At 40.4% G+C, this 25,913-nt stretch overlaps 1 long non-coding RNA gene across 1 annotated transcript in view; it reads left to right on the top strand.

Moving 5' to 3' along the window:
- LOC309671119 overlaps positions 1–25,913 on the top strand; it is a 56,888-nt gene that overhangs the window by 30,634 nt on the left and 341 nt on the right. Inside the window, exon 2 of the long non-coding RNA XR_014269108.1 lies at positions 10,979–11,052. This is a non-coding gene — a long non-coding RNA (uncharacterized lncRNA). The remainder of the gene's footprint in view (positions 1–10,978; positions 11,053–25,913) is intronic.

Here is a 25,913-nt window from a genome sequence, read left to right as displayed (position 1 = left end):
AAAACATAGCTCCATACCAGCTACTATGAAGAAAATTAACTCTACCCCAGACAAAACCAGCACAAGTGGCTAGACTCTTATTGTCTTACTTGAGGCTTCCTCAAGACTCTTCCTCATCAGTACATTGGCTCAATTTGTTCTGTCTGTTACATGTTTTGCTTCTTGTTGAAGAGCACCTTCTTTTTAATTTTTAATTTGATAATATTTTGCATCTTTTGTCACAGTTTAGCCAGAGACAGCTCTAGAACTTTCCTGTCTAAGCGAGCATCAGTCTAGTGCTTCTAGTCATTATCGGTACTCATTTAAGAAACTATCAAGGCCCTCTGTCTCTAGCGAAGAGGTTCCTTTTCTTTGTGCTGTATTAATTAACTTAACTGTTTTGAGTAAATTTGCCTGCCTGTGGCGACTTGCTGACCCTAGATTCACATGGTACCTCCACGCAAACATAGCTGGCATTCTTGGTACAGCACGAGTGGGTGTGTTGGGAATTCAGGGGCACTAAGACAAAGCCGTGTAGTACGTATCCAGGACAATCTTTTATTTGCAGGGGAGAGGAAAAAGAGTCTTATTCTGTGTTAAATTCAGTTTGGGAGCACAGCATTGAGAGATGAGATCCCTTGTGCTGTCAATGTGTGTGATGCCCCTTGGTTTCTTACTGGCATGGATGGTTCTGCATGAATAGGAACCAGGTCAATGTACTGCGGGGAAAAAAATTTGATGTAATTCTCTGGAATTGAGGCCTTACTTAAAACAAGGGGATGGCAGGAGGTTTTAATTCACAGCCAGAAATGATAGGGATATAAGTGAGCTAGGGTGAGAGAATGTTATTAGGGTGAATTTTGTTGCTTCCTTTTGAAGCATCTGGTAATAGCTGCTGTCAGGTCTGTTTTTGAGATGGTATTTCCTGTGTTTTAATGGAAGTAGTTGTAGCAATGTAGAGGGTATTTTCCTGAAGACTCGGCAGTATTGCAGCAACATATTAATTTCTGTAGTTTGACTTTTTGGTATTGACATGAAGGGTAAATATAACCATTTGACAGTGTAACTAAGTATGTGTGACGTCCTGTAGGAAAATATCCTTCCGATTCAAGAAGAAATTAATTTACAAACTTTTTTATTTAATACAGACATAGCTGCCTCTCAGGTGTATGTGTATGAGGTTATTAAAAAAAAACAAACCACCACAACACTTGCTAATAAAAATTTAGGTCATAAAACCTTAGGAATGGAGAACTTGGAAAGAACCTAAATTAGCATATTTTGGGCATAGTAATGTAATTATTAATTAATCTGTAGACTTAATGTTGTTGTTTTGTTAAATAAAACACTTTTCAAGTGATTGTCTTTTGAAAAAGCTTACTAATCAAGCAACATAATTTATATTTTTCAATAAATTAAGTAAGTAGAAATCTTGGAATTTTAAAAAATTATTTTATGAATAATTGCCATGTTGGATTGGTAAGCATATACTGTATTTCTTGGCTGTGTAATCATACATAGGCAGAAGTCATTATTGAGAAATGCTGCTTTGTTTTTTTACTTTTTTTTTTTTTTTAACAAAGTAGAAATGCTGAGTGCAGTCCTACAGCAGGAAGTTCTTTGGGTGGAATGTTTTGTCTGCAATTGTCAGAAAGGGTTTTTCAAATTAATTAAGAATATGTTTGTGTATTGCAGGATAGAGTACTGCTAGATTTAGGGGAATAAATTTTTGAAGCCTATATGGTGGTTAAGGAAAGCTTTGTATGACTTAAGGCAAAGATGTAGTCAACACCGTTCTTAAGTCAGATGTCATCCTAAGAACAATGGGAAGTCATTGGCCCAGGCAGGCAGCAAATGTCTGATACAGGAGTAACATCTCTGGCATATAGGTACCAAAATTCTTGTCAGTTGACAGCCATCCTTGGAGTTTGCTCTTTAGGTGGTGGTTCTCGTGACCTTTCTGTAGCTGATGATTTTGTATCTTCTGTCTTCCTAATTTCTCTTCTGTGAAAGAATATTTTTTCCTGTTGTTGCTAGAATAGTTAATCATCATTAAGATCTCTTCTACCAGTGGCCTCAAGTTAGTTTAAAAACAAAACAAAACACCCCCCCCCCCCCAAAAAAAAAAAAATATTTACAAAAAGTACATGGATTAGGTAAGATGTTTTAGCCTCATAGTAGATTTTATGATACAATAGGAAGATGTATGCTTGGGTTTTGAAGATGATCAGAAAGTTAATCTCATTCTTTTCATCAGGTTATTCCACCATTAATAGATCTCCCTATCACAGGTAGGAAATTGAGAAAATACTGCGTAGCACTGGAATTGCAGTATTAAGTTAAAAAAATTGATCTTTTGCTCAGCGAGAATTGAGACCACAGCTGCTGTATTTTCATCTGTTTTACTTCCTTAAGAGATCAACCCTAGATGGTGAGTCAGCTAGCCGGCAAAGATGATTAATAAAGGAATAAGCTAAGTAAAGATATTTTTTTTTTTTTTTTTTATTAAACACCCGCTATTCTGAGCAAGAAATATTCCAAGCGCTTGCTGACCCTGTTTTGTTTAAAAGGAAAAAAACACACTCAAAAAACCAAAACCCCAACAGTTGTTATGTTTGAGGTGATGAAGGTGGGACAGGTCTGATAGTTACTTCTAACAGTGGTTCTGCCTTAATTCTACTAAGCACATCTATAATGATCTATTCCAAACTTTTTATAGGCTTGCATAAGATCGTCTAGTATGGGGAAAAAAATGTGCTGTAATATTTTTTTTAAACTTTATTCCCCCCCTTTGCTGAACCAGAATGACAGGGACTTGTAAGGTAGAGGAGATGATCCCTTTTTACAGCTAAGCAGCTATTGTGCAAGAAGTTTTGAATAGGGTATCCTGGTGTGCAGGATCAGTATGGTTTCTGTCAGCACACGTTGCTTAAGTTAAAGGTGGTTCATTGTCTTGTAGCTGGCTTTGAAACCAAAATTATGAGGACTTGTAACAGCATCATTAAAATTGATTACAACTAAAACTGGAAAGAGACTTGAGCCTTTTATTCTGCCTTTTTTAAAATTTGTATTAGTGCACTCATTTTAAGCGTGCAGTCTCAGAGACTGCATGAGCTTTAATGAGTGCAATTTGGTCTCCTGCTGGACAAATTTTCCTATATAGATTTTCTTGTATATATGAAAATAATGTAAAAGAAATAGCATGAAACAACTCAGATGCAAGAGAAAGACACCCTTCTAATGGCATAATAAATCTGCAGTGTGAGCGGATGGCCAGGCTAATGCGAGAGCTGTGTGAAGGCCAGCAGTGTTGGCAGAGTGGTGGGCTAAGCAGGATGTTGAAAGGCAGAGAGCACCAGGGAAGCCGAGCTGGCATCGCCCAGTGCCTTGTCTCATGATGCCATAAGCTCTGTGCCTTGCCCTGGCATGGCTGGTATCAAGGATGCTCTAAGATGGGCCACCCTGTTGTGTGCAGCATAAGCTGGAAAGTACTGGAGAATGTCAAGACAAGTTGGGGAGAATTGTACAGTGATGTTAGTACTCAGAATAGGAATGAATAACTGAAGTCTGTTGCTGGGAGAGTTTGTACTTAAAGCACAGGTAATAAAGCCTTTTTAAAAAGGAGCTGCTTGCAAATTCAGATTTCACTTCAATTTTGTGGTGCACTTTTAATAACCTGCCTTCATTCAGGCAGGGTTACAAGCTAAGGCTGACTGTGGCTCCATTTTAATTTATCCTGGTTTAGCTAATGCTTTGTGAAATTATTGTCTTAATGATGGGAAAGCACATCTCTTGGGAGATGTGAACAAAGGACTACCTTGTTGTGAAAATTATGTCTCTGGTTTGTGGAGCTCTTGAGTTGAGCAGATGATGTAGTATTTTAACATCATCTTGTGAGGTGTATTGTGTTTCTATTTGTGTCCATATTTCTTCTGCAGCGACTCATCCTGTTTTGCTGGGTTTGACCTGTTAATGTCTGTGCAGAACAGGAGGCGGAGAGAAAATAACCAAAGAGCATGCTTGCGCCTTGGAGGGGGAAGGATGACTTAAGCTAAAATGCTGCCTCCATATCCCATGGGTATGATATGTGGTAGAGTGACTGGATCTACTGCATTATTCATTGCCACTGGCTTCTACTGTGACGTGGGTGTTTATCACATGAATAGTAGTGCTGTGGGTTGCTGCAGAAAAGGTGTGTGTGACCTGAATACTCATCACCCACAGGTCTTTCTTTAAGTGACAGATAAAACCTGGTCTCAAGTATGGTATGTCTGCTAAGATGTCAGATCATTTGGAGATGTTTTTCTCCCAGACAGCTTGTGGATGAGCATCTCGAGTTGCTTCTAACCCTCATGGTTGGTCTCTGGCACATGTATCAGCATGAATTCCCAGGCTTTCAATGCCTCCCTTAAAAGTTGATGCCTGTGTGAAAGTAAGTTTTATTCTTAACATGTATTTATTCAGCTAGCTAAGTTGCATCCCATTGTGCTAAGAATAAGATTTTTTGAGAGAAATTCCAGGCTGCTTCGTTTTCAAATATTGATTCAAGTTTCTTTCTTTCCACTTTTAATTTTTTTTTTAATTCTTTTTAACTCAGCTGCTTGAGCATTTTCAAAGCAGACTTGTTTTGCTGCAGAAGTGCTAAGAGCAAATCGTGTGTTGGGCTTTTGTGGGCATTAAAGCTTGGGTCAGGAGGGGTGAGCAAACAGAAAATATGGCTTGGTTGCCATCCGCTGGGGGGAAAACATGCTGCAGTGGTACTCACAGTGCTGTGCTTTTGGCATAATAACCCAGAAACTGTCAGCATCAGCCCAGATGTTTGCTCAGACTGGTTCTTGTTCCGAGTCCAACAGTGGTCATGATAGCAGTGATGGTGAAAGCTGGCGAGGGAGGAGTGGGCTTAGGGACAGAAAGGGAGGACACAAGGCTTAGTTGTGCTGCTGGGGGGATGCTTGGTGCAGTGCAAACCATCTGCCCCGCAGTGTGAGAGCTGCGTTCCTCTTCCATTGGCTTTTGCATGTTGGATGTATGTATGCCGAGACCTAGCACCAGAGCAGCATCCATCATTCTGGAACAGCTCCTTGCCCTGGCTGGCTGTTCAGCCTTAGGAAGCTGAATTACTCACCAGTGGAAATACCAGCTCCTTCAGGCTATAAGGGTAGGTTATTTCCATAAAAGTTTTTACTAGTAAGATATTATGATTTATGGGTAATTATAGAAACAGAACACAAATCGAAGTAGGTTTTTTGGGGTGCACAATCTGACAGGACCAGGTGAGCTGGAGCAGTGCTGTGCAGAGGGAGATGTCAGCTGCTCCGAGGCTGAAGATTAATTCTGCACCAGTGTCAGCTCAGTGCTTTGCTTTCTTCTGCCTTGGTGTCTGTGCAGCCCAGCTCAATCAGCTGTAAGACTTGAGAAAAGCAGTAAGTCATGCAGCCAGAGGACCAAAGTAAAACTTTGGTGTTCGGGAGCCGTCACTGGCAACATGGAGGTCTGTGTAAATGATTTGGGGGCGATGGCAGGGAGGATTTGTTAAAGTGTAAATACAGATTTGGTCCAGAGTGGCATGAAAGGAAAGTTTCTTAGCTCTTCCCTTCCCTCCCTCCCTCATCCCCGTGCCCTCTTATGTGCAAAACTTTAGAAGGAAAAACAAAAACCACCTTCCAATATCCACTTTGGACATTTTTAATTAAAAGAATCAGTAAAATGAAGAGGACAAAAAATACCAAGACTTTTCCTCCTCACAGTCTCTTCTTTAGTGACCCTGTGGTCAGTGCACATTGTGGGGAGGCAGAAGACCCCTGCCCACAGGCCTTCTTGGCCTAGGAGAACCTGACCCATCTTCTGCCCTTTCCAGGAAGGTGTCCAGAATATGCTTAACATCGAAAGGGAAGAGTGGGACCCCTCCTGCAAATCATGGGTAACCAAGTCTCTTCAGTTTTATTGGACTTCTCAGAGTTCATAAATAAAACAATGCCATGTGCGTTTCAGTGTTTTAGCCACTGATTGTGAAAGAAATGTTTCTTCCTGACCTTAAAAAAAAAAATTGTGCTTCAAAAATTTGGGAAGGTAAAATACCATCTAAGTGATGCTGTTTTCCTTTTGGCCCTCTGGGGCAGTAAGTGAATTAATGTGCAAGATGCCTCCTTCTGTGGATTTGGCAAAAACTGCTGTCAAAGAAGGTATGATGCAGACAAAGAAAGGTAAATGCTAAAAATGTCAGGGAATTCTTGAGACGGTGACAGCAGACTTCTCCCCCCACCCCATCTTTAATGAGTCTTTTACCCATCATTATATTATGAGAGTTCTCCACGTCTGTCAGTTTGAAGTGCAACTTGTTAATCCACCTGGCAGGTTTCTTCTTTTTTTTTTTTTTTTTTTTTTGGTAAGCAAATAATTTGTTATTTTGGTTTTTCACGGAATCATAGAGTTTTCAGGGTTGGGAGGGACCTCTAGAGATCATCTAAGTCCAACTCCCCTGCCAAAGCAGGATTGCCCAGAGCACATTACTCAGGACTGCATCCAGGCGGGGCTTGAAAATCTCCAGGGAAGGGGACTCCACAGCCTCCCTGGGCAGCCTGTGCCAGTGCTCTGTCACCTGAACCGTAAAGAAGTGTTTCCGTGTATTTGAACGGAACTTCCTGTGTTCTAACTTGTGCCCATTGCCCCTCGTCCTGTCACTGGGAACCATTGAAAAGATCCTGGCTCCATCCTCCTTCAACCCACCCTTTAGATACTTGTGTGCCATAATAAGGTCTCCCCTCAGCCTTTTTTTTTTTTTTTTTTGTCTTTTAAGTTATTTCCAAATAAAGGCCCCTAGAAATGTCAGAATAAAACTCAGCTCTTCCTTCTCCTTTCAGAAACAAATCCCAGCAGCCTGTGTTCTCGGGGCTGTTGCATGAGACTCACTGGTAGACATTGATGGACTGGAATTAGAAACTGGTAATGTGCTTTCTAGAGGGAAAGAGAAAAAATTGTCCCTAAAATAGATGACCATGCTGTACTTATTAATTATTGATGTTATGCTGGACGACTACTTCTATTTCTAAATTGGAGGAAGAGGTGGCAATTTTAATGGAGCGCTAGGCAGGATCCTGTGATTCCTGTTTAAAAGCCAATTTAAAGTAGAGTCCCCGGTCTGATAACGTAAACGCAGCATGCCTGCACCTGTGCATGCCAAGGGAAAACTGCAGTATGAAAACTGTCACCGGTTTTGCACTGATATCAGTTCACTGTACACATGCAATATCCTCAACCTCATGCATAAGTGCTTAACTGTGCTTCCATTCTAAAAGCACAGGAATAGGGAAATATATAGTTATTTTTCCCAGAGCAACTGGATCCCTGCCAACTTGCATGTTACTGATTTTACACCCTTCCACCCCACCCAACAGAGGCAGGTTTGCAGGCTGTTAGATATATAGACATTACTATAAAGAATACATGAAGATTGCTCCAGAGTGATGTATTCTTTAAAATTTGAATTCCCTGATGCAAATAGGTGGGTTTATTTTCCTCCAAAACAAGCTTTGGAGGTGAAGAAGTGGAAGACTGTGTTGCTCACCATGGAGAGACATGCCACACTCAAGCCCAGGCTGGCTGCCTTCTGCTGGGGCCATCCAAGAAGTGGCTGCCCAGTGGGGAAAGGGGAAGAGTTGGTGCATCTTTTTATTTTTTGGTGTCAGTTTTTAGATTAAGGGGATTTAAATCAGAGTAGCTCAGTTTAAGTCAACAGAAGCATCTGAGAACCTCACTAGTGCAGGGTTTTTTCTAATTTAAAGGCGAGAACAAAACTGCAATTCCATTGCTGAGGAACACACCGTTTGTATAACACATGCTTCAGGAAAAGAAGGTTACTGAAGTATAATCATAGAATCATAGAATGGTTTGGGTTGGAAAGGACCTTGAAGATCATTGAGTTCCACCCCCCCTGCCATAGGCAGGGACACCTCCCACTAGACCAGGTTGCCCAAGGCCACGTCCAGCTTGGCCTTGAACACCTCTAGGGATGGGGCCTGGCCATAAAATCTCTTTTGGTACTGAATGACCCCAGTTCAGGTTTGGTGATTGGACCTGCCGCTTTTATACTTAACCTAAACTTTAAAGTTCCTTACCAAAAGCAAGGAGGTTGGAACGTAGAGCAATCAAACCTGCTAACCTTCTTAGCTCTTGGCAGGAAGCCACCAGGCACAGGTACAGTCTGCAGTGGAACAGGAGGAAGAAAGCTGCAGTGATTCCCAGCTCGGCAAATTCCTGCTAAACCTCAAGAAAGTAGCTTTGGTCCGAGTTTAGACATTACAAATTTGTGGGGAGTCTCTGTCAGGTAGGTGTGTGTCTGTTTTGGGAGATCTACAAAAGTAAGTTTTGGTCTAGCATCTCAACAGGGGTGATGACTCCCAGATTTCTTCCTTGCTGGCTGGCGTTTTCTATTCAGTTTTATTATTTCTAACTGAATTTCTGTGATGTGCCCAAGATCATATTGCATGCTGTCACTGGTTTCTGAGGGTAGCTGAGGACTGAATTGCAGGTCTGTGTCCCGTGGAAATTCAAGTACCCAGGAATATCAAATCCCATTTTAGGTATATGTAGCTGTTGCCCCAATTTTGCAAAAGAAGGAAATAAGGACTGCTTAATTTTTTTAACTTGTACCTAGTATTACCTCAATCAACCAGTTGTTTATTTCATTAATTGTAACCGTATGTTCCTACGTTGTCATCTGTGGGCGTTAAACATTTGTAACTCATTTTCTAAGAAGGGTATCAGTGCCTACATGCTATCTGCCTTCCAATTTACTGTTTTAAATAAATTCCTAAATGAATTATTCTGGCTTGTGTAGGTCTCGGAGACTGAACTTGCCGCACTGTTTGCTGGCTGAGCTTTTCTTTTGAAATATGAAGATTTATAAACAGGAAAAAAAATTTCCTCTCTTTATCCCTGAGTTGTTTTCAAGCCTGCCAATTTTCAAAGCAGGCAACATGGTAAGAATGTGGGTGGAGAGGCGGACATGTTCAGGGAAGGACACTCGGGGTGGGGGAGAGATTCTCCACTGGGAAATATGAAATGTTGGGTGTGCAGTAGCACGGTTTCAGGAATTTGTCATCAGTGTTAATATCCCTTCCAATCTGAGGTCAGATGTCTCTTGTTGATACTTTGTTTTGCCATTTCCTGTCTGCTGTTTTGTTGGAGGGCTTGGTCATTGCTACCTTCGAGAGCTGTATTTTGTATTTCAGGCTTTCCTCTGATCTCAGAACCGGCAGCTGACCCTATCTTAGTTTGGATTGAAAAATTGTCTTGTTCCAGAGATAAAACGCTTTTTGAGCTGTTGCCTATTTTTTTATTGAATTAACCACTGTTTCTGTTGCAGTTATCCTAGGCTTGGCCTAGAGCAAATTAGGTTTCATGTATAGGATGAAGAGGGTTAATTATAAAAATGCCCATGCCAGCGCAGATGGATGCATCTGTCTGTTTATCTCAGGAAGAAACCCCTTAAAATTATTTGGAAAAAAGCTAGCACTTGTGCTCCGTCTGTGGAGAAGATTGGGGTCTCAACACTTACCCTAGAAAGTTTTGTTTATATAAAACCTGTGAATTTCAAACAGAAGGAAATCACTAGTTTCTTGCCTTACTGGTGCGAAGGTGTTTAATATGTTTTTTCTTTTCTTCTCTCTCTTTTTTTCTCCTTTCAAATACTGAAATCTTACCTGACATAAAAGTCCACAAACATGCCCACTAAGTTGGGTTAGAATATTAGTTTAATGAGCGTTGTTCTGTTTTCTTCCTGCGAAGAGTGTTTTAAAAGTGCAATTTCATTATCAAAATAAAAATTAGTAGATTTTCTTGATTTCTTAAAGCTTTAGGTTTTAAAATAATTTTTCGTCTGGTTTATAAAAATGTTCACTTTCAAGTTTCCAAATGACAAATGTGATTTTTAACAGGAACGTTTTTATTTCTTTTAAATGATCTATTCTGTCTCAGTACTTTCTAGGATTTATAGTTCTTGGATTTCTGTTAGAACAAGGACAGGAAAAAATAAATCTCTTTAAAATGGAATATAATTAGGCTTGATTTAGCCCATCTTTTGCTTTAACAAAAAAAAAAAAAAAAAATTTAAGTTCTACAGTAGATGAGATTTGTATCTCCAGTCTTGCATATTTATTTTCTCCAGATGGGAGAACAAATACAAAGTTGAATAATACCTTGAATCCTAGAACATCGTTTGACTGACAGATCTGCTGCCACCAATTGAGCATCTTTTGACAGGGAGATAACCTCGCTTCTGTCACTATATGGCAACAATCCCAATGTATTTTTCAGTACCAAACTCCATAGCATTAATGTAATCATTTACCACAGGGCAAAACAGTTGGGCACTGACTGATACAGCATACAGACTTTGCAAAAATAAATTATATACTTGATGTCTACTGAACACAAGCATAATTGAAAAGGTGATTTTTTACTTTATTTTCTAAATTAGGTTAGGAACGTGCTGTTTAGCGAGGACTTTTTGCTGCTTTTTTCTAACTGTATCATCTAAATTAATTTTCTTTGTGATATTCAGTGTTTGTGCATGGGTAAAACCACAGGTCTGTAATGTGGTGAAGAGAGAGAATTTAAAGCGTGCTTTGTGGTGTGTCTCTTACATGCCTGAGCTGTCATAGTCCGACAGCAGCTTGTGACACCTGCCCGGTTTCGGAAGATCCGTGCACTGTAACATAGGGATCCTCTTTTCTGCTCCTATTTCTGCGAGCACATTGTTGAATGCAGATGGTTGTTAAGGATTAAAAGTGAAGGTGGCTGTTTGGGTTACTCAGTCATTTGTACTGCTCATCTGATTCCCAAGCTCCCACTGCCTTGCTGGTTCCCACTGCTGCAGAGGGCAGCTGTGTGGGTTTCTTCTGGTAACCTGCACCTTTGTGAGCTCAGTAGTTTTCATTAATCCCTCCTCGACTCTTTGTAAGCAAAAACTTTAATATGTGACTTTTTTTTTGTTCTGCAGCTTTCCTGATTTCTGCAGCAACCTGAGAGGGTGCTGGTGCCCAGTACAGGCGTTCCACCAACGAGCTGGGGAAGGTAAGTAACCTGTTCCACGCCTGGGGATCCTCTGGGGTGGGGGGCTCTTTCTGCACTTTACTTTTCCCGTGTCTCAAACACTGAAGTCTCAGATTTCTCCTAGCACAGAGAATGGAGGTACCTGTATTTCTATGCAGTATTTACGTTGTTTGTCATGATGTTTGTTAACAAAGATTCTTCAGCTCTTCTAGTACTCCAGCAAGAGCAGTTCTTGGTTTATCCGTCCGTGCAGATTAGCTTTATTTGTGCGACAGAACACTACAACTTGCTCTGCCACCTTGTGTGAGAAAACACTGTAGGCAAGAGAGGTGTTCCATAGTGGTGTGGTGGTGTCAGTAATACTATCTGTTAATGCGGAAACCCGTGTTGGATTTCAATGTACTGTGCAGCATAAGTGCAGTGTCCTGTGATGTGTTCAAATGGTTCTGTGTGGGTCGTGGAGTGGGAGGGAGGCCCACAGCAGCAGCTGCTTTGTGGCACCAGCTGAGGTCATCTGTGTGGAAAGGTTATCTGGTGGCATGCTCCCCAGCAGCCGCTGGCGCTGTGGCTTTCCCTTCCTTCTCAAGCCTGACAGGCTAGGGACATATTTCCCAGTACCTGGCAAGCCACAGGGCTTCTTAGCTTCAGAAGTAAGATATGTGAGAGGTCTGGCATTGTCTGCCCACAAAAAAAGCGCTGTTAGCTGGAAGACTTGGGCTAAACATGTCTGTAGGTTTGCCTACACAGTACAAACAGTTGTATTGGCACAGCACCATGGAGGGACTCCACCATTTGCTGCCAGAGGGAGGAAGTTTTTCCATCAGGATTGCTGTTCCGCCTTTCTGAAATGGAGCAGCACTCTTCTGGGCTTTTGCTGATGTGATCCTTACAAGGGTGTTATTTTGTACAGACCTAACCGCTGCAGGTGGGCTGGCAGAGTTTTCAGATGTATACCAGCCTTGTAGCCACTGAGCAAATCTTATGTATGCCTCAAGTTCTTGCTTTACTTGTGGTATACACAACTGCAAAATCTTATCCTGTAAGTTTCCCCTCGAGCTGGTTAGTTAAGATGTAGAGAGGAGATAAATGCTAGTACCTAGCTGAGACACTGATTTAGAAAATGATCCTTCATGCTGCATGTTACTTTTTCCAAAGAATTTTTTATTTACAAAGGACTTCTCACCCTGAAGAATTTCAGAGGTTTTACAGTTTTGGGGTTTTTTTTCCCCCTTAGATAAAGCTACATTCTAGTGAGATGATACTTCTTATTAAAGCAGTCTTTGCACAAAGAGAATGACGGGATTGCAGCCAGGGCTAATCTCGTGTCTCACACAACTGCGTACCAACATGAATGTTTTAGCCAGTGCAGTTAGATGGCTTTTAAGGGCTTATGTAAAGGTTCAGGGTTAGTCTTGGTCTTCATGGTTTTTGTGTATGTTAATCAAGCAGTCTTAGTGGTCTGTAATATACAGGAGGCTGGACTAATGATGCAACTTTTCTTTTCAAGTTATTTTTCTTGGAAAGTATACCTTCAAGTATGCCTACCTCAATTCTCATATGGGAACTGAGCAGTATTCTTCTAAAACACAGAGTTGCCATTAGTGTCACCTACTAGGTCATTCTCATGTCTCTTTCTTTTTTTTTTTTTTTTTTTTTTCTTCCCTCTTGGTCCTCTCCCTTTCACTAGAAGAGCCTGTAAGTCCTCTTGCTGTCTTGAGTCATTTTACGTATCAGTGAGAAAGTGTCATAATTTCTCTTAAATAAGTTACCAGTCTTTTCCCTAGAAAAGAAGCTATTGGGTTGAGGACCTTCACCTTAATAGGACCAGTCACCCTAACTCATCTTGCTCCTCTTTGCAGCCATGTCCAGTTCCCCGAGGGGCTGTCCATCAGAGCATCTTTAGGTGAATTTGTTGCAGCGTGACACTTAGCTGGCCTTTCTTTTAATGTCAGGAAGGACTCTGCCAGGGTATGGTGCAGCCATTGGCCTGTCGTGAGCTAGGTGTCTTGGCAGGCAGCTTTGTGAGACCACCCCTGCTAATCTTTAATCAGCATTGTGTGCTTCTCATGGCAGGCTGCTTTGATGCCAGGCTGAGGGGAGTAGTGCTTTAGTCATTGTTTAGTACAGTTAAAACTCTTCACCTCAGCTGCTTAGGGAGGATACAGCTTGCCAGATCCTAGCTTTTCAAATTAAAAGGAAAGGTTACTCATTTTGTGATAACTATGGGGTTTGGAGGTAATGGAGTTTGGTGTGGGTTCAACTACCTGAGCAGCTGTTGCTGCTTTTCAGAATCTTTTAGCAAGCCTTGCAGAAAAGGCATGGATGTCATGCTCACAGTGGAGCTGGTGCTCACCACATCATTTCTGAGATCACAGATACCAACTCTTTCTTGGACTTCTATGATTCTATATAAGCATTAATCCAGTGAATTGTTGAGGTTGGAAGGGACCTTTAAGATCATCAAGTTCAACCATTAACCTAACCTGACAAAACCACTTCTAAACCATGTCCCCAAGTACCACGTCTACCTTTTTTTTTAAATGCCTCCAGGGATGGCGAGTCCACCACCTCCCTGGGAAGCCTATTCCAATGTTTAATAACCCTTTCAGTGAAAAATTTCCTAATATCCAATCTAAACCTTGGCTGGCATGTCTACAGAATATGTTTTAAAGGTGGAAGTCCATGCCAAGAACAAACCCCCATGTGGACGCAGCAATAGCTCAGGTTGTCCTTCAGGCCACATCAGTGTCTTCCTCCATGCCCCAGTGGGATCTCTGCTGCTAATAACAAGAGAGTTCAGTTTTCACATCTGTTCCAGTATTTCTGCTGAGACGATAGTTTCTGCAGTGCGTGTGCCTCTCTGTTAAGGGTTGAACCAGAATCAACAATTTGTTTCATAGGCTGATAGAAAATCCATGGTTGCTCTCACCTCAGGATGTACTTGCATTGGTGACCCTTCCTTAGTTAAACAGTTTCTTATTAGGGGTCATTTAAAACTGTTGACTGCAGAGCAATGAAGTTGGTTGAACCTGAACTTCAGGTCCAAGTGTGGCCCAAAAGACAAATATTCTGTGATACTTTATAGGGAGCCTGTAGGAGATGAGTTTAATGGGTCCCATTCTAATTGACCTCAATTCAGCCTGTTTTGGTGCTGAAATCATATGAGCTTATCTATATTACTTGTTGCTTGGCAAATATGGTTGCAGTACCTCTTTGGTAGCTCCCCAGTAACATGCTACAAGCTCTCTTCTGTGGCTCAGCAGAGGCTATCAGAAAGTTCCTGCTACATTATAGTCACTTAGGACTGGAGAGAATAGCTGCTTGTTTGTGGCTAATTCCCTGGTGCTTGATTTGTTTAATAATAGTAATAGGTATATTACTGGTTAATAATAGTTATAGTAAAAGGAAACCCTCGGGGAACTTTCCAAGTTGCAGCAGGTGAATGGAATAGCCTGTGCTGCTTCTCCCAGTGTTGTCATCATTTAGCATCACCTTTTGCCTCTGATAACAGCAGCAGAAGATACAGTATTGGGTAGGACAAGATTTACTTTTTTACTACCGTAGTATATCATACTTTCAAAAAGAAATAAATTTCTTGCTATATTGATAGCAATTGTCCTTACAAACCAAGGACACAGCTCTTGCCTTGGCAGAGGGTGTTGTGGAGAGGAGAGACCTGAAAAGAAATAATTGAATCTTAGCTGGTTGTTTGTCTTGAGCTGGTAGCCTATTATCCCCAGACTCGTCTTATTTGTCAAAAAATGGAAAATAGGTAGAAATTAACAGTATTTTACAAAACATTAAATAAAATTGCTTTTTTAATGGAGTATTTCAATGTTTAATGTGATTATTCATCATTCAGTTAGGATTAAGAAGCATCAGTGACAACATGAAACTATTGTGATTATTCTGACAGGTGTTTAATTATTTAAAAAAATGTTTTTTCCTAAGAATAAGTTCTTCCATCAAGAAAGGTGGAACTCTTATGTGATAACTGCAGATAATGAATCATATCTTGACTTGTGACTCAGTTAATAATTTTTTTCTTTTTGGATGCTGAGAATCCTTTCCACTGCGTTGTCACAGAAAAACATGGCATGTCAGCTTAGGAACAATTTACGCTGTATTGCAGCAGTTCATAGAATCATAGAATGGTTAGAGTTGGAAGGGACCTTAAAGATCATGTAGTTCCAACCCCTCTGCCATGGGCAGGGACACCTCCCACCAGACCAGGTTGCTCAATGCCCCATCCAGCCTGGCCTTGAACACCTCCAGGGATGGGGTGTCTATAGCTTCTCTGGGCAGCCTGTTCCAGTGTCTCAGCACCCTCATAGTGAAAAATTTCTTCCTAATATCTAATCTAAACCTACCCTCTTTCAGTTTATGACCGTTACCCCTCCTATTACTACACTCCCTGGTAAAGAGCCCTCCCCATCTTTCCTGTAGGCCCTGTTTAGGTACTGGAAGGGGCTATAAGGTCTCCCCGGAGCCTTCTCTTCTCCAGGCTGAACAGCTCCGACTCTCTCAGCCTGTCCTCATAGGAGAGGTGCTCCAGCCCTCTGGTCATCTTCATGGCCCTCCTCTGGACTGACTCCAACAGGTCCATGATCTGGTCCATGATGAGGTGTCAATACAATATGGGTTGTGAATAGAGAGGGAAGGAGGTACCCAGGGATACGCTTATGTTATTCTGAAAGCATGTCATCATTAGCTTTGAGGAAAGAATGTCTCCTGGTTCCGGCAGGGATGGGGTTAACCCCCCCCCCCCAGGAGCCGGCAGGGGAGGCGGGCGTTCCCTCCCACGTGACCCATGCCCGGGCTATAAGAGGCGCGAGCCGGGGGCGGGGGGGCAGTCGCCACCCGGGGGTGGGCTGCGGCGGGGCGGGCCCGGTCGGTGCGCTGCGCGGCGGTACTGTAATCGCGTCCTTATACTCCTTTATCGGTGTTACTGTTTGTCTTTCTTCTTCCCTTTGGCTGTTCTGTTAAATTACACTATTTCAACCCACGGGTTTCGCCTTTTTCTGCCGATTTTTCCCACGGCTGTGGGAGTCGAGTGAGCGGCTGCGTGGTTCAGAATGAAAGAGCCCCAATGAGAGCCTGTCTCGTAACTACTCTTCTGTTGTTTATGCAAACGATTTCGGTGACTGACACTAGTATAAAACTGGATTCAGATGCAGGGTGGATCATGTCCATGTGTCATTCAACATCCAAAAAGGCTCACCAAAGTTTTATCTCAGTATGCTAGACATGGGTTTCAAATAGTCTTTTAGTTAAATAAAACTACAAATCCTACATTATAGGATTTGGCTGTCTCTTGTAGCCATTATTTTTGAGAGAAGGTGAGACTAAACAAGTACTTTGACAGAAACTTCAGTGTAATTTTCAGTGTAATTACTTTGTTAATTTTTTTCAGAAATAATTCAGTATGACACTGTTCCATTAATCATGAGGTTTTGTTATAGAGGTATAGAGGTAGTTTGTGTAGCTTCCTTCTAGAAAGATGTAAAAAAACCCTAGCTCTTTGCTTCCTTATTTCCTTAACTAATCTTAATTTTTTTTTTTTTTTTTTCCTATGATGCTGCAGATATTGCTCTTTCCACCATTTCTTGATTTACTAAAATGCTGAGGGTTTTTGTATGGCTGATGAACAACAGTTTAGTCAATAGAGGTGTTGTATGAGAGTTCTCTGTATCGAATGGCTCTGCCATAAAACCTGCCAAAACTGGAAACAAAGGAGAGCTGTATTTTGTGTACTCTGTTTGGATACTACAGCACTGTTGTCCATAGGAGTTCTTGATGACTTTCAATCTATTTTTCCTTCATATCCCTGTGGGTTAAAAAACAAAATGAAAAAAACCCCAAAGGGCTGAATTGTTTTCTTGTAAAAAATGTAAACTGGTTGCTTACTTCCTACAAATAAGACTCTAGTCCTTCCTTCAGTTCAGCAGCAAAAGAAATGTACTGCTTTTGTTGCTAGAGCTGTAGCTGTTGTCCAGTGTATGGCAAATTGAGACGCTCAGACACGTGCTTGGTAACTGCACCTAGAAAAAGGGGCTTTTTAGGGGGGGAAAAAAAACCCTAGAAATTAAAATCCTGAATCATAACTCAAAAAAATTAATCTGCTTTCAGTTATTCCTGGTTTTGACTGCTTCAAAGTAAGAAGGCCCAAGAAATTGTGCAGAATGAAAAATCTGTTCACAAAGTTTCTTCCAAATCCTATTAGATGAAAGTCATCTTATCCTTTGAAACTTGAAACCTTAAATCTTAGGTGTGGTTTTGTTTTGTTTATTTTTTAAAAACCTTTGTACTGTAAATATTCTTGTTATTCACTAACCATGCAGTTTTTTAACCCTGCCAGATTTTTGTCCAGAGGTGGTTGTTTAGATTCTCGTTAACCTGTCAGTGAATTCCACAAAAAAAAAGTCAATGCTTTTTTTTTTTTTTTAAATGAAAAAAAATCCCATCAGAGAAAGTATCTCCCATTCAGATGCTTACCCCCATTATATTACGCAACTCCTAATTTTTAAGATGATTTTGTTATATGATTTTTGTACCCTTTTGGAAGGCTGTTTGTGGACCACCTTTCTCTGATGTTAGGTATGTTCTAATTTCCAGCCTAAATTTAGCAATGAGTGCTTTGTATGCACTCGTTTCTTGTGCCAACATTACACTTTAAACTTTTTGTTGCTTCTCTCAGCCTTCATTTTGCTTTAAGCCAAGCCCTTAATATCCTTGTACAAGACAGAAATCTGGTACCTTGATTATCTTCCAATTTCCTGTGTTTTCCATTAATCCCTGGTGTGTGAGGGACCAGATGCTACCAGGCTGTTTCAGATGAGGTCTGGGCATTACCTTGTGCGATGGTGTCAGTGTTTTCTCAGCTCTGCAGGACAGGCTGTAACCAGAGAACATATTTGCCTTCCCTGTGCATGCATCATGCTGGAAGCTCAGAGCAGGTCAGTGCCCTGCTGATGTAGCTGGGTCTCTTTTTCTCCCATCGCTTCCAAATATTTGCGTCATGGCCTGACACTGACAGCAGAACTTTTTAGTGATTCCCTAAATGAATGACCTTGTGGTCTGTGTTACTTAATTTCGTTTCTATTATGCTCCTCTCTACATCCAGTTTTTCCTTTTGGTGATTCCATCTTCCTCCTTGCAGCAGAGCATCCAAATTTTGTGTCACTGGAAGATTTCGCTAACGCCTTTTGTGAAAAGATCGTTAATGATGATATTGATTGCAGTTTCCTTTTATCATCTGATATTTTTCCACTCTTCTGGTTAATTTGTATTTTCCTTTCTCCTCTTACTGTGTCAAATGGAGAAGTTCCCAGTTTGCTTCCAATGAACCATTTATTTGGACCTTTCTTTGTGTCCCCTCTTGTTGACTCCTCTGAGGTAAACATTTTGTGCTTCCACGAGTGCATCAAAGCTCCTGTACAGTAGCTTTGATAATTGTCCGTTCTCTAAGTCTTCCTAGTTTTATGGTCTCTGAAAAGTACTTGAAGATGTTTGGGCTTGTCTGGGCTGCTGAAGTTTGTGTACTGCATCTGAGATCAAAATCAAGCACGGAGGAAGCCAGTGTTAGCATATTACAGCCTTCCATTGCCACAGGTAAAATAATATTTTGGTAAAGTAACAGTTTGCTTCAGCATTGTTCCCCTGCTGTGAATTATAAATTGTATTTTAGCTGGTTGTCCAATGGTCAGGAAGCAGTTAGACACACACACAAATATAAATATATATGTTCATATATTTCTATATAAAACATATATAAAATATATACATTTATTATATAAATGTATATTTCTATATATAGAAATGATAGGGTAAACTTTTTTAGAAGAATCTATACCTTGAAGTTTCAAAATACAACCCACACTACATTTGTTACTGCATTTGCTACCACCGGGTCCCCAAGGAGCAGCAACAGCTAATGCTGTGACTGTTGCATTGCAGACTGGGGATATAATGCACTTGGGTTAAGTAAAAATAGGAAACTCTGAAGACAGGAGGAATGAGTAATAAGATATGAACAGAATTGTTGTGACTTTGTTTTGGTATTTTGCTTTCAAGATAGAAAGAGTGGAGGCTGCTTGGGACAGTGATAAGAAAGTCACAGAAGGTATCTGCTGGTGGTGGAACAACTGCTCCAGAAGGAACTGCTTAAAGAAATATCAGTGCACGTTTTTTTGTATTGCTTTACAATTCTTTTCTGGCCTCGCACCCTGGAAACCAGCTGTGCTCAGCTTTATTTATACTCAGCTTGTCTTTTGAGGGCTTCCTAGTAACCGTGGGAGTTAGAAACAGCCTTGGTCTGAAATCCTGGTGTTCTCACAGAAGGTGGGTTCTGCTCTGCTCGCTGCACCTGTGGAAGAGTAAAACACAGGGAGTGCAGATTGGATCATTTACATGCAAATGTAAATGGGTAAACTAGGAATTTTTGTCGTGAGTAATAAAATGAGGTCATTCTCTATTACATTTCAGTATTTAATGGAAGATACCAGCAAGATGAGGAAGGTGGTGGTTTTGTTTTGGTTTTTCTGTCTGAACAGTTGACGAATGTTTTTGGTTTAGCAGATACATCAGTTTGGAGAGAGAAGCTGCAGCTTATCCCATTAGTTAATCGAGAGCTGGCAAATACAGAAATTATTACCTTCTTCTGGAGTTTCTGGTTCTGTTTTGTCTCAGCTTCTAAGTTTTGCGTCCATTCTTGAAAGGACAGCAGCAATGTTATGTTCATTCCTACAAGACACAGGGCAAGGAATAGTGGAGAGTAGTGATGAAATGCTGTAGCAGAAAACCTAGCTGTGCTTGAAAAGCTTCCCACAGAAAACAAAAGCACAGGGTCATCTCTAACTTCAGAAGTAATAAGCACTTCTCGTTCTGAGTTACTGCTGTTACCTGGCAGTCAGCTTTGAAAAATGCTTCTCACTGATCTCGGTGTAAATGAAATTCAAAATGTGCTGCTGCAAGTGTAAATATTGCTTTACAGGAGGATCTGCATTACCTGGCGATGATTGCTTTGATTGTGTAACGCCTCCAGCACAGCTCCGTGGCTTGCCAGGCTTCCTTCTGGCACGTAGCCTGACCTCGCTGCAACCCCAGAGGCTCAAAGCACGGCAGTAGTGGTCTTGTCAGCCTAAACTTTTAACTTCTTTTTTTTTTTTTTCTTTTTGTATTTTTTTGTGGTTTTGCATGTGCAACTTCTAACTTAACAAATCCCCCCCCCCAAGAGCAAGTAAAATTGAGATTGTTAGCCGATATCAGTTCAGATAGCTACACTGGAGTGAATGAAGTTATCTTGATTTATGACCATCTATCAATATTATAGACAGTGTTTTTCTTTGTGTTAAAATATATATGGACTGTATAGTCCACATAAAATATCCTGATGGATATATATATGGACTGTATAGTCCACATAAAATGTCCAGATGCTTTCTTTTACTGTTTGGTTGAACAAAATCTGCTTTAAGATAACTTAGTATAGGATAAATAAATAAACAAAGCAGGTGTGTTTTACTGAGAAAGTATGTATCGTCTGTGCAAGGGATTAGGGTCAGTGGACCATGAATGACTTTGAATTCAGCTTCCTCTATGTGATCTGGCCGCAGAAGTACTGAAATGCTACATTTCAGAAAAACATGGTTTTGATGAGTTAGGGACTCTATGGCAAAGCCTCAAATATGAATTAGGGACAACGTAGGAATTTTGTCCAAGTCATTAACACTCACGATATCTCCCAGAACAGAAAAGATGACCATGAATAAGAGCCATCATGAAGGACTTCTCAAAAATGGAGAAGAGGGAAAGCATCCAAATAGAAACTTGCTAAGTGGGAAGTTAGAAGCACAAAGGCAGCCAAAAAGTATACAGGACAGAGAATTGAGATTAAGAATGACTGCAAGAAACAAGAATTTGAGTAGTGTGACTTTGTTTGAAGGAGAAATGGTGGAGTTGCTAGGCTTTTTGGGCAGGACAGGACTTTCCAGGTCTCTGAGCATGTCTAGTATCTGGATTACACTGCATTCCAGATAGGTCCAAGTGTGGTGAGTGCGGCAGGGCTAGAGTGCAGGCAGGACATCCCCTTGGTGGCATGGTTGTGGTTGTCTTTCCGGCTCTTGGAAGGCTTTTATCCTGCGCCAGCAAGCAGGGATGATGGGGAGCCAGTCCTTCATTAAGCAGGGTAGCTTCCTGCCTCTCAGCAAAGGCAAGTGGTGGTAAAGTGTAACCTCCTGGATGTGAGCACTCCCAGACGAAACTGGAAAGGCGGATAGGTCTCTTGGGTAACAGAAGACTTCTTTTTTTAAAAAAAATTAAAAAAAATATCCTGAAATGACAATACCTTTTTTTAAGAAGGTGATAGTTACTAGATAAAGAATAATGGATATGAATCATTAATGACCTCAGAAAAGGTCACACTTGCAGTGACGGGCTAGTAGCATAATGTTTGCTTCCTCTAGTAGGCAGTTTGGTGTGAGAGATCTGCATCCGATAGCTGTTGCCAGCACAGAAAATGAATGTGCTGTCTCTCTGTGTGCCTCCAGATATTGGCAGCACAATTTCCTCATGGCTTGGCTGTGCACTTTGCTTGCTTCTTTAAACTGTGTTTCACTAATACTGTCCTACAGGTGATGCTCCGAGTGGGTGCTCTGAATGCAGGCAAAGTGAGAAGCAGTTGACTATGGGAGGCATATTTGCATTGCATATGCAAATATGTACCTATGTATACTAAATTTATGTGTATATATAAATACACTTTCTTATCTCAAAATGAGCCATCCACTAGCCTTACAGGGTGATTTTCTTGTTTTTATTTTTAATTTCTTTTTTAAATCAGCCACTTCCAGTGCCTGAACCCTTTGCAATAGTAGGCCTATTTTGTATAGGACCTGTGGCCCCCGTGTGTTTTTAAAACAATACAAGGCATTGCTCTTACCCAGTCCCCAGGGCTATTTCCTAGTATTGAAAGCAAGACTTTAAAGGTGGGATTGTGTTGTTTGTCAGAATATCACCCGTAGAGTACTGGAATGTAATTTCTTGAGTAGGTGTCCCTTGAGAAACTAAATGCAATAACCTTTTTTCTTTCCCTGCTGTGTGTAGCTGCTCCTTTTGAGCTATGAATGATGTAGTCGGTCACACTTGGATGACCTCTGTAGGTAATTTACAGTCATCTCTCTCTCTTTTTTTTTTTTTTTTTTTTTTTTTTTATATATATATCCCTTTTCTTGGGTGTGTGAGGGTAGGTCTGCTGGCAATCTATTGTATGAGATTATAGCAGCCAATATGAAGGTACTTATAACTGTGTTTGAACACATACATGTTTATAGGAAATGTTGCTTGTAGAGAACCAGGGTGGGTCAAGGAGTCAGCTGGCCATTTAATACCCTCATAGGTAGCAGCATGTGTGAACAAATAAATTTGGGTGAAACCCAAAAAAGGTTTAATGTTAGTTAAAAGTATGGAGGCTGGGCTGTGAGTTGTTCATCCTCAAACAAAAGATAATGAAATTAGTTCAAGCAAACATGATCCTGTGTGTCTGCCATGTGGACATAACTGTTGGTTTGACTCTCTCATTGGGGGGGAAAAAAGGCACCAGAACTTAGTTTTTCTTTTTTTTTTTTTTAGTGGTGTCAAAAGATTAATACAAGTAAAAGGAAACTCTTATGTAGCAGTTATAAAAACTAAGAAATGTAAAAGAGTCACAACAAAAGAAGCTCTGCAAAAAAAAAAAAAAAAAGGCTTAGGAAGATGACAGCCTTGGCTGAAACTTACGGCAGGTCTCTATGCAAGATGATTTATGCCCTCATTATGTGTGATGATGAGTAGCTGGTAGCTCTGTCACCATAGCTCCTAGAAAAGACTTGGCATGAGGTGAAGTGGATAGTGCTTTCAGGTGCTCCCCTGGGTGGCAGGTATGCAGCGATAGTGCTCAGGTTTTCTTTCCATGGTTGTCTGTAATTGCTTGCAGCATGGGGCTGGTCACCTGGAACAAATCAGGGAAGGTCATCAAGAAAGGACAAAAAATAAATCTTCAGGCAGAGCCAAATCAAAACATTTCTTGAAGAGAAACCATAAGGCTATATGCGCATTTGTGTATATATAGCTTTTAATTTAACTATAAAGATGTAAAAATCACTAGAAAACATTTTTAAAGCTATTTGCAGTAGAATAATAACAAAAAAAGCTCAGAAAGCTGTTACATAACACATTTTTTACAAACTAATACTAAGAAGACCTGATCTCACATATTAGGTAGATTCAGGTTTAATTCCAATTTATGTGCCGTTGTGGATATCTAAAAACAAAACCCAAACCTACGCATACATTACACTTGCATCTTTTGAAAGGAACATTTGAGACCTCCTTCTGCTTTGTTTACCATTCTCATGGATTTATATGGAAAATAAGTGCTAATTTTTGGATGCTTTAGCTATGGCATTTAGATACCAACAAGGTCACTTACGTTTCTGTGGGTGTTTCCTGCACTTGCTGAAGCTCAGGAGTCTTGGATAGTGACCTGGGTGAGTGGATGTGTTTAAAAGGCAGGTTGCTTTGGCTATTCTGGTCACAATTCAAAGACAGTTTATGGGGAAAAAAAGGAAAAAAAACAAACCCAAGCAACATCTTCATTTTTCTTGATCAGGGTATGTCCCTGCTGGTACGTATAGTCCAGTATCACTATTGTTTTGCAGGGCAGTTTCACTTCAATTGCTATGTGACATTTGCTTCTAAATTGACTTTTGATAGTTAGCTTTAATCCAGGTTGTAAATCTTTGCAGTTCCCATTTTACACACTAACTGATGAAACCTTCGCTATAATGAGAATATATCTTTATGTTGTCTTTTACACGGAGATTTCTGGGGTTTTAAATCGTGATACTTAAAATGGTCATACCTTTGGGTCCCCATCTGGCCTTTCCCAAGAATGTTTTATTCCCATGATGGGCATGCTTCTTTAGGAAGACTGTTATGGAGTTTAATTCAACTGATTGAGAGCATAATTGGGCGTTTGGGATTTTTAATTTATATCTGTTAGAGTTGTGTTTTGTTTTGTTTTGTGTGGTATAGCACAGAAGACCCCCTCCAATGCTGTGCTGCTAGGTAGGGAAGGAATAGCATGTCTGAAATGTAGACATTTGATATAATTTAGTGAGTGTTATTGCTTCAGAAAAGTGTACACCTTCTAGAAAGACAAGAATGCATTTATGACAAATGAGTAATCTTGCTGCTCCATACATACTGATCAAATTCTTTCACAGGCTAGGGAAGAGAACTGGTTACAATTATTGTTTCCCCTCAGCAATTATTTTTTTTTTAATCCTTGCATAGCTAAGGACTCTTCTGTTGTATTCTGCTATGAATTATGAACTTGGTGCATAGGTATTTGAGAGGAGTAAAAATGTTAATGAATTTCGAGACTTAATTTTTTCTACTAATAAATATGTTGAGGTTGTTTGGTGGTTGGTTTGTTTTGTTCTTTTTTTCTATTCCTATAGATCAGGAAAGGGGAAGCAGCCATCTGCAACTTTTTTCTGTGTACAACATTAATGTGTTGAATTATCAGGGCATCACATAAGTTTGAAAAGGTCTGTTTGGCCCATAGCAAGGAGTTGTCCCGTATTGCCCTGCAAAAGAAATGCAGGGGTTTTGATTGAATATTATTTTTACTGTTTCCTACCCACTTTTCATCTTAACAGCCAGAATTCTCCTTTTTGTTGCAAGAGTGCCGTATCATTGATTGACTGAACTTTCTCCATTGAGGAGAGTTGAACAGGACACGCGTTGTCAGCACTAAGTTGGGAAATAATGGAGATCTTTGCCTGTTCTTTGCACTGTCAGTTATGCAGCCTTGTATGTGTCTATGACAGCCTCTATGGATTACTTCTGAAATACAATGTTATGTGATTGCATTTTAAGTAATTTTAAGCACCAACTGCCATGGTCCTGTTCTTTCCACTTGCCTTCTCTAGCTACCAATACTAGTGTAGCCACCATGAGCCAGTTGAGGAGCCTAATCTAGCTGAAAATACGTCTTTATGTGGAGTTTTCAGCTGTGTTGGCTCCCAGACCAGCTCACCGGAGAATTGTATGGATGCCAGTATATATAAAAGGCTTATCTAATTCAGGAGTAAGCTGATGTTCTGCTCAATCAGGGAACTGATGTATCTGAAGATTTGTGAAAATCTCCCAGTTTCAGTGCAGTGCTGTTTCGTCTATGCCCTGGTATTTCTATTTCCTGGATAGAACAAGCTTGTGCTTGTAGCTGCAGCCTGAGACAATAAAAATGTGTAATGAATTAGGAATAACACTCCCCAGGATTTGTTGCTTTTTTTGTCCTTCCAGAAAGGGAGAGAATGAAATAAAAGGAAATGTGTCTTTATAAATTGCATGGTTGACATGCAATGTGTATTGGAAGACATCTGGGAACATGAAGGCTATTCAGTTAGATTAAGAAAAAGATCAAGCTGAAAATCAGCTGAAAGCTGTATTTTAGTACAAAATTTTACACTGAAGAAAGAGACAATGGGACGTGGTTTTAGACTAAAAGATTTTATGCTAGTTATTTGACAGGTTCAGTAGCATTTCAGTTAAGGTTCTGTATTTGCGATTTGTTATTCAAACTGGCTGTGAGATGTGCCGTGCATTTCTTGTTTGCTTGAGTTTTTGATACTTCAGGAAAACTGATACACTAGTAAATAGCCTGCATTCCTGTAAAGAAACTTAGGGTTTTAGGGACAGATTCATTGTGATCAATGTTATGTAGCATGGATAAGTTTTGCTTCTATAGCAAACTGTTCATAAACTTGTTGCTTAAAGAAGACTTCACAAAATTTAAGATGACGTTGTTATTAAATCTCACCTACTGGCTAACTGTATTT

This window comes from Vanellus vanellus (genome assembly GCF_965231255.1).
Source record: "Vanellus vanellus genome assembly, chromosome: 4".
Lineage (NCBI taxonomy): Eukaryota > Metazoa > Chordata > Aves > Charadriiformes > Charadriidae > Vanellus > Vanellus vanellus.
The sequence above is the reverse complement of the archived record's forward strand: the minus strand, read 5'-3'. Positions and strand labels throughout refer to the sequence as shown.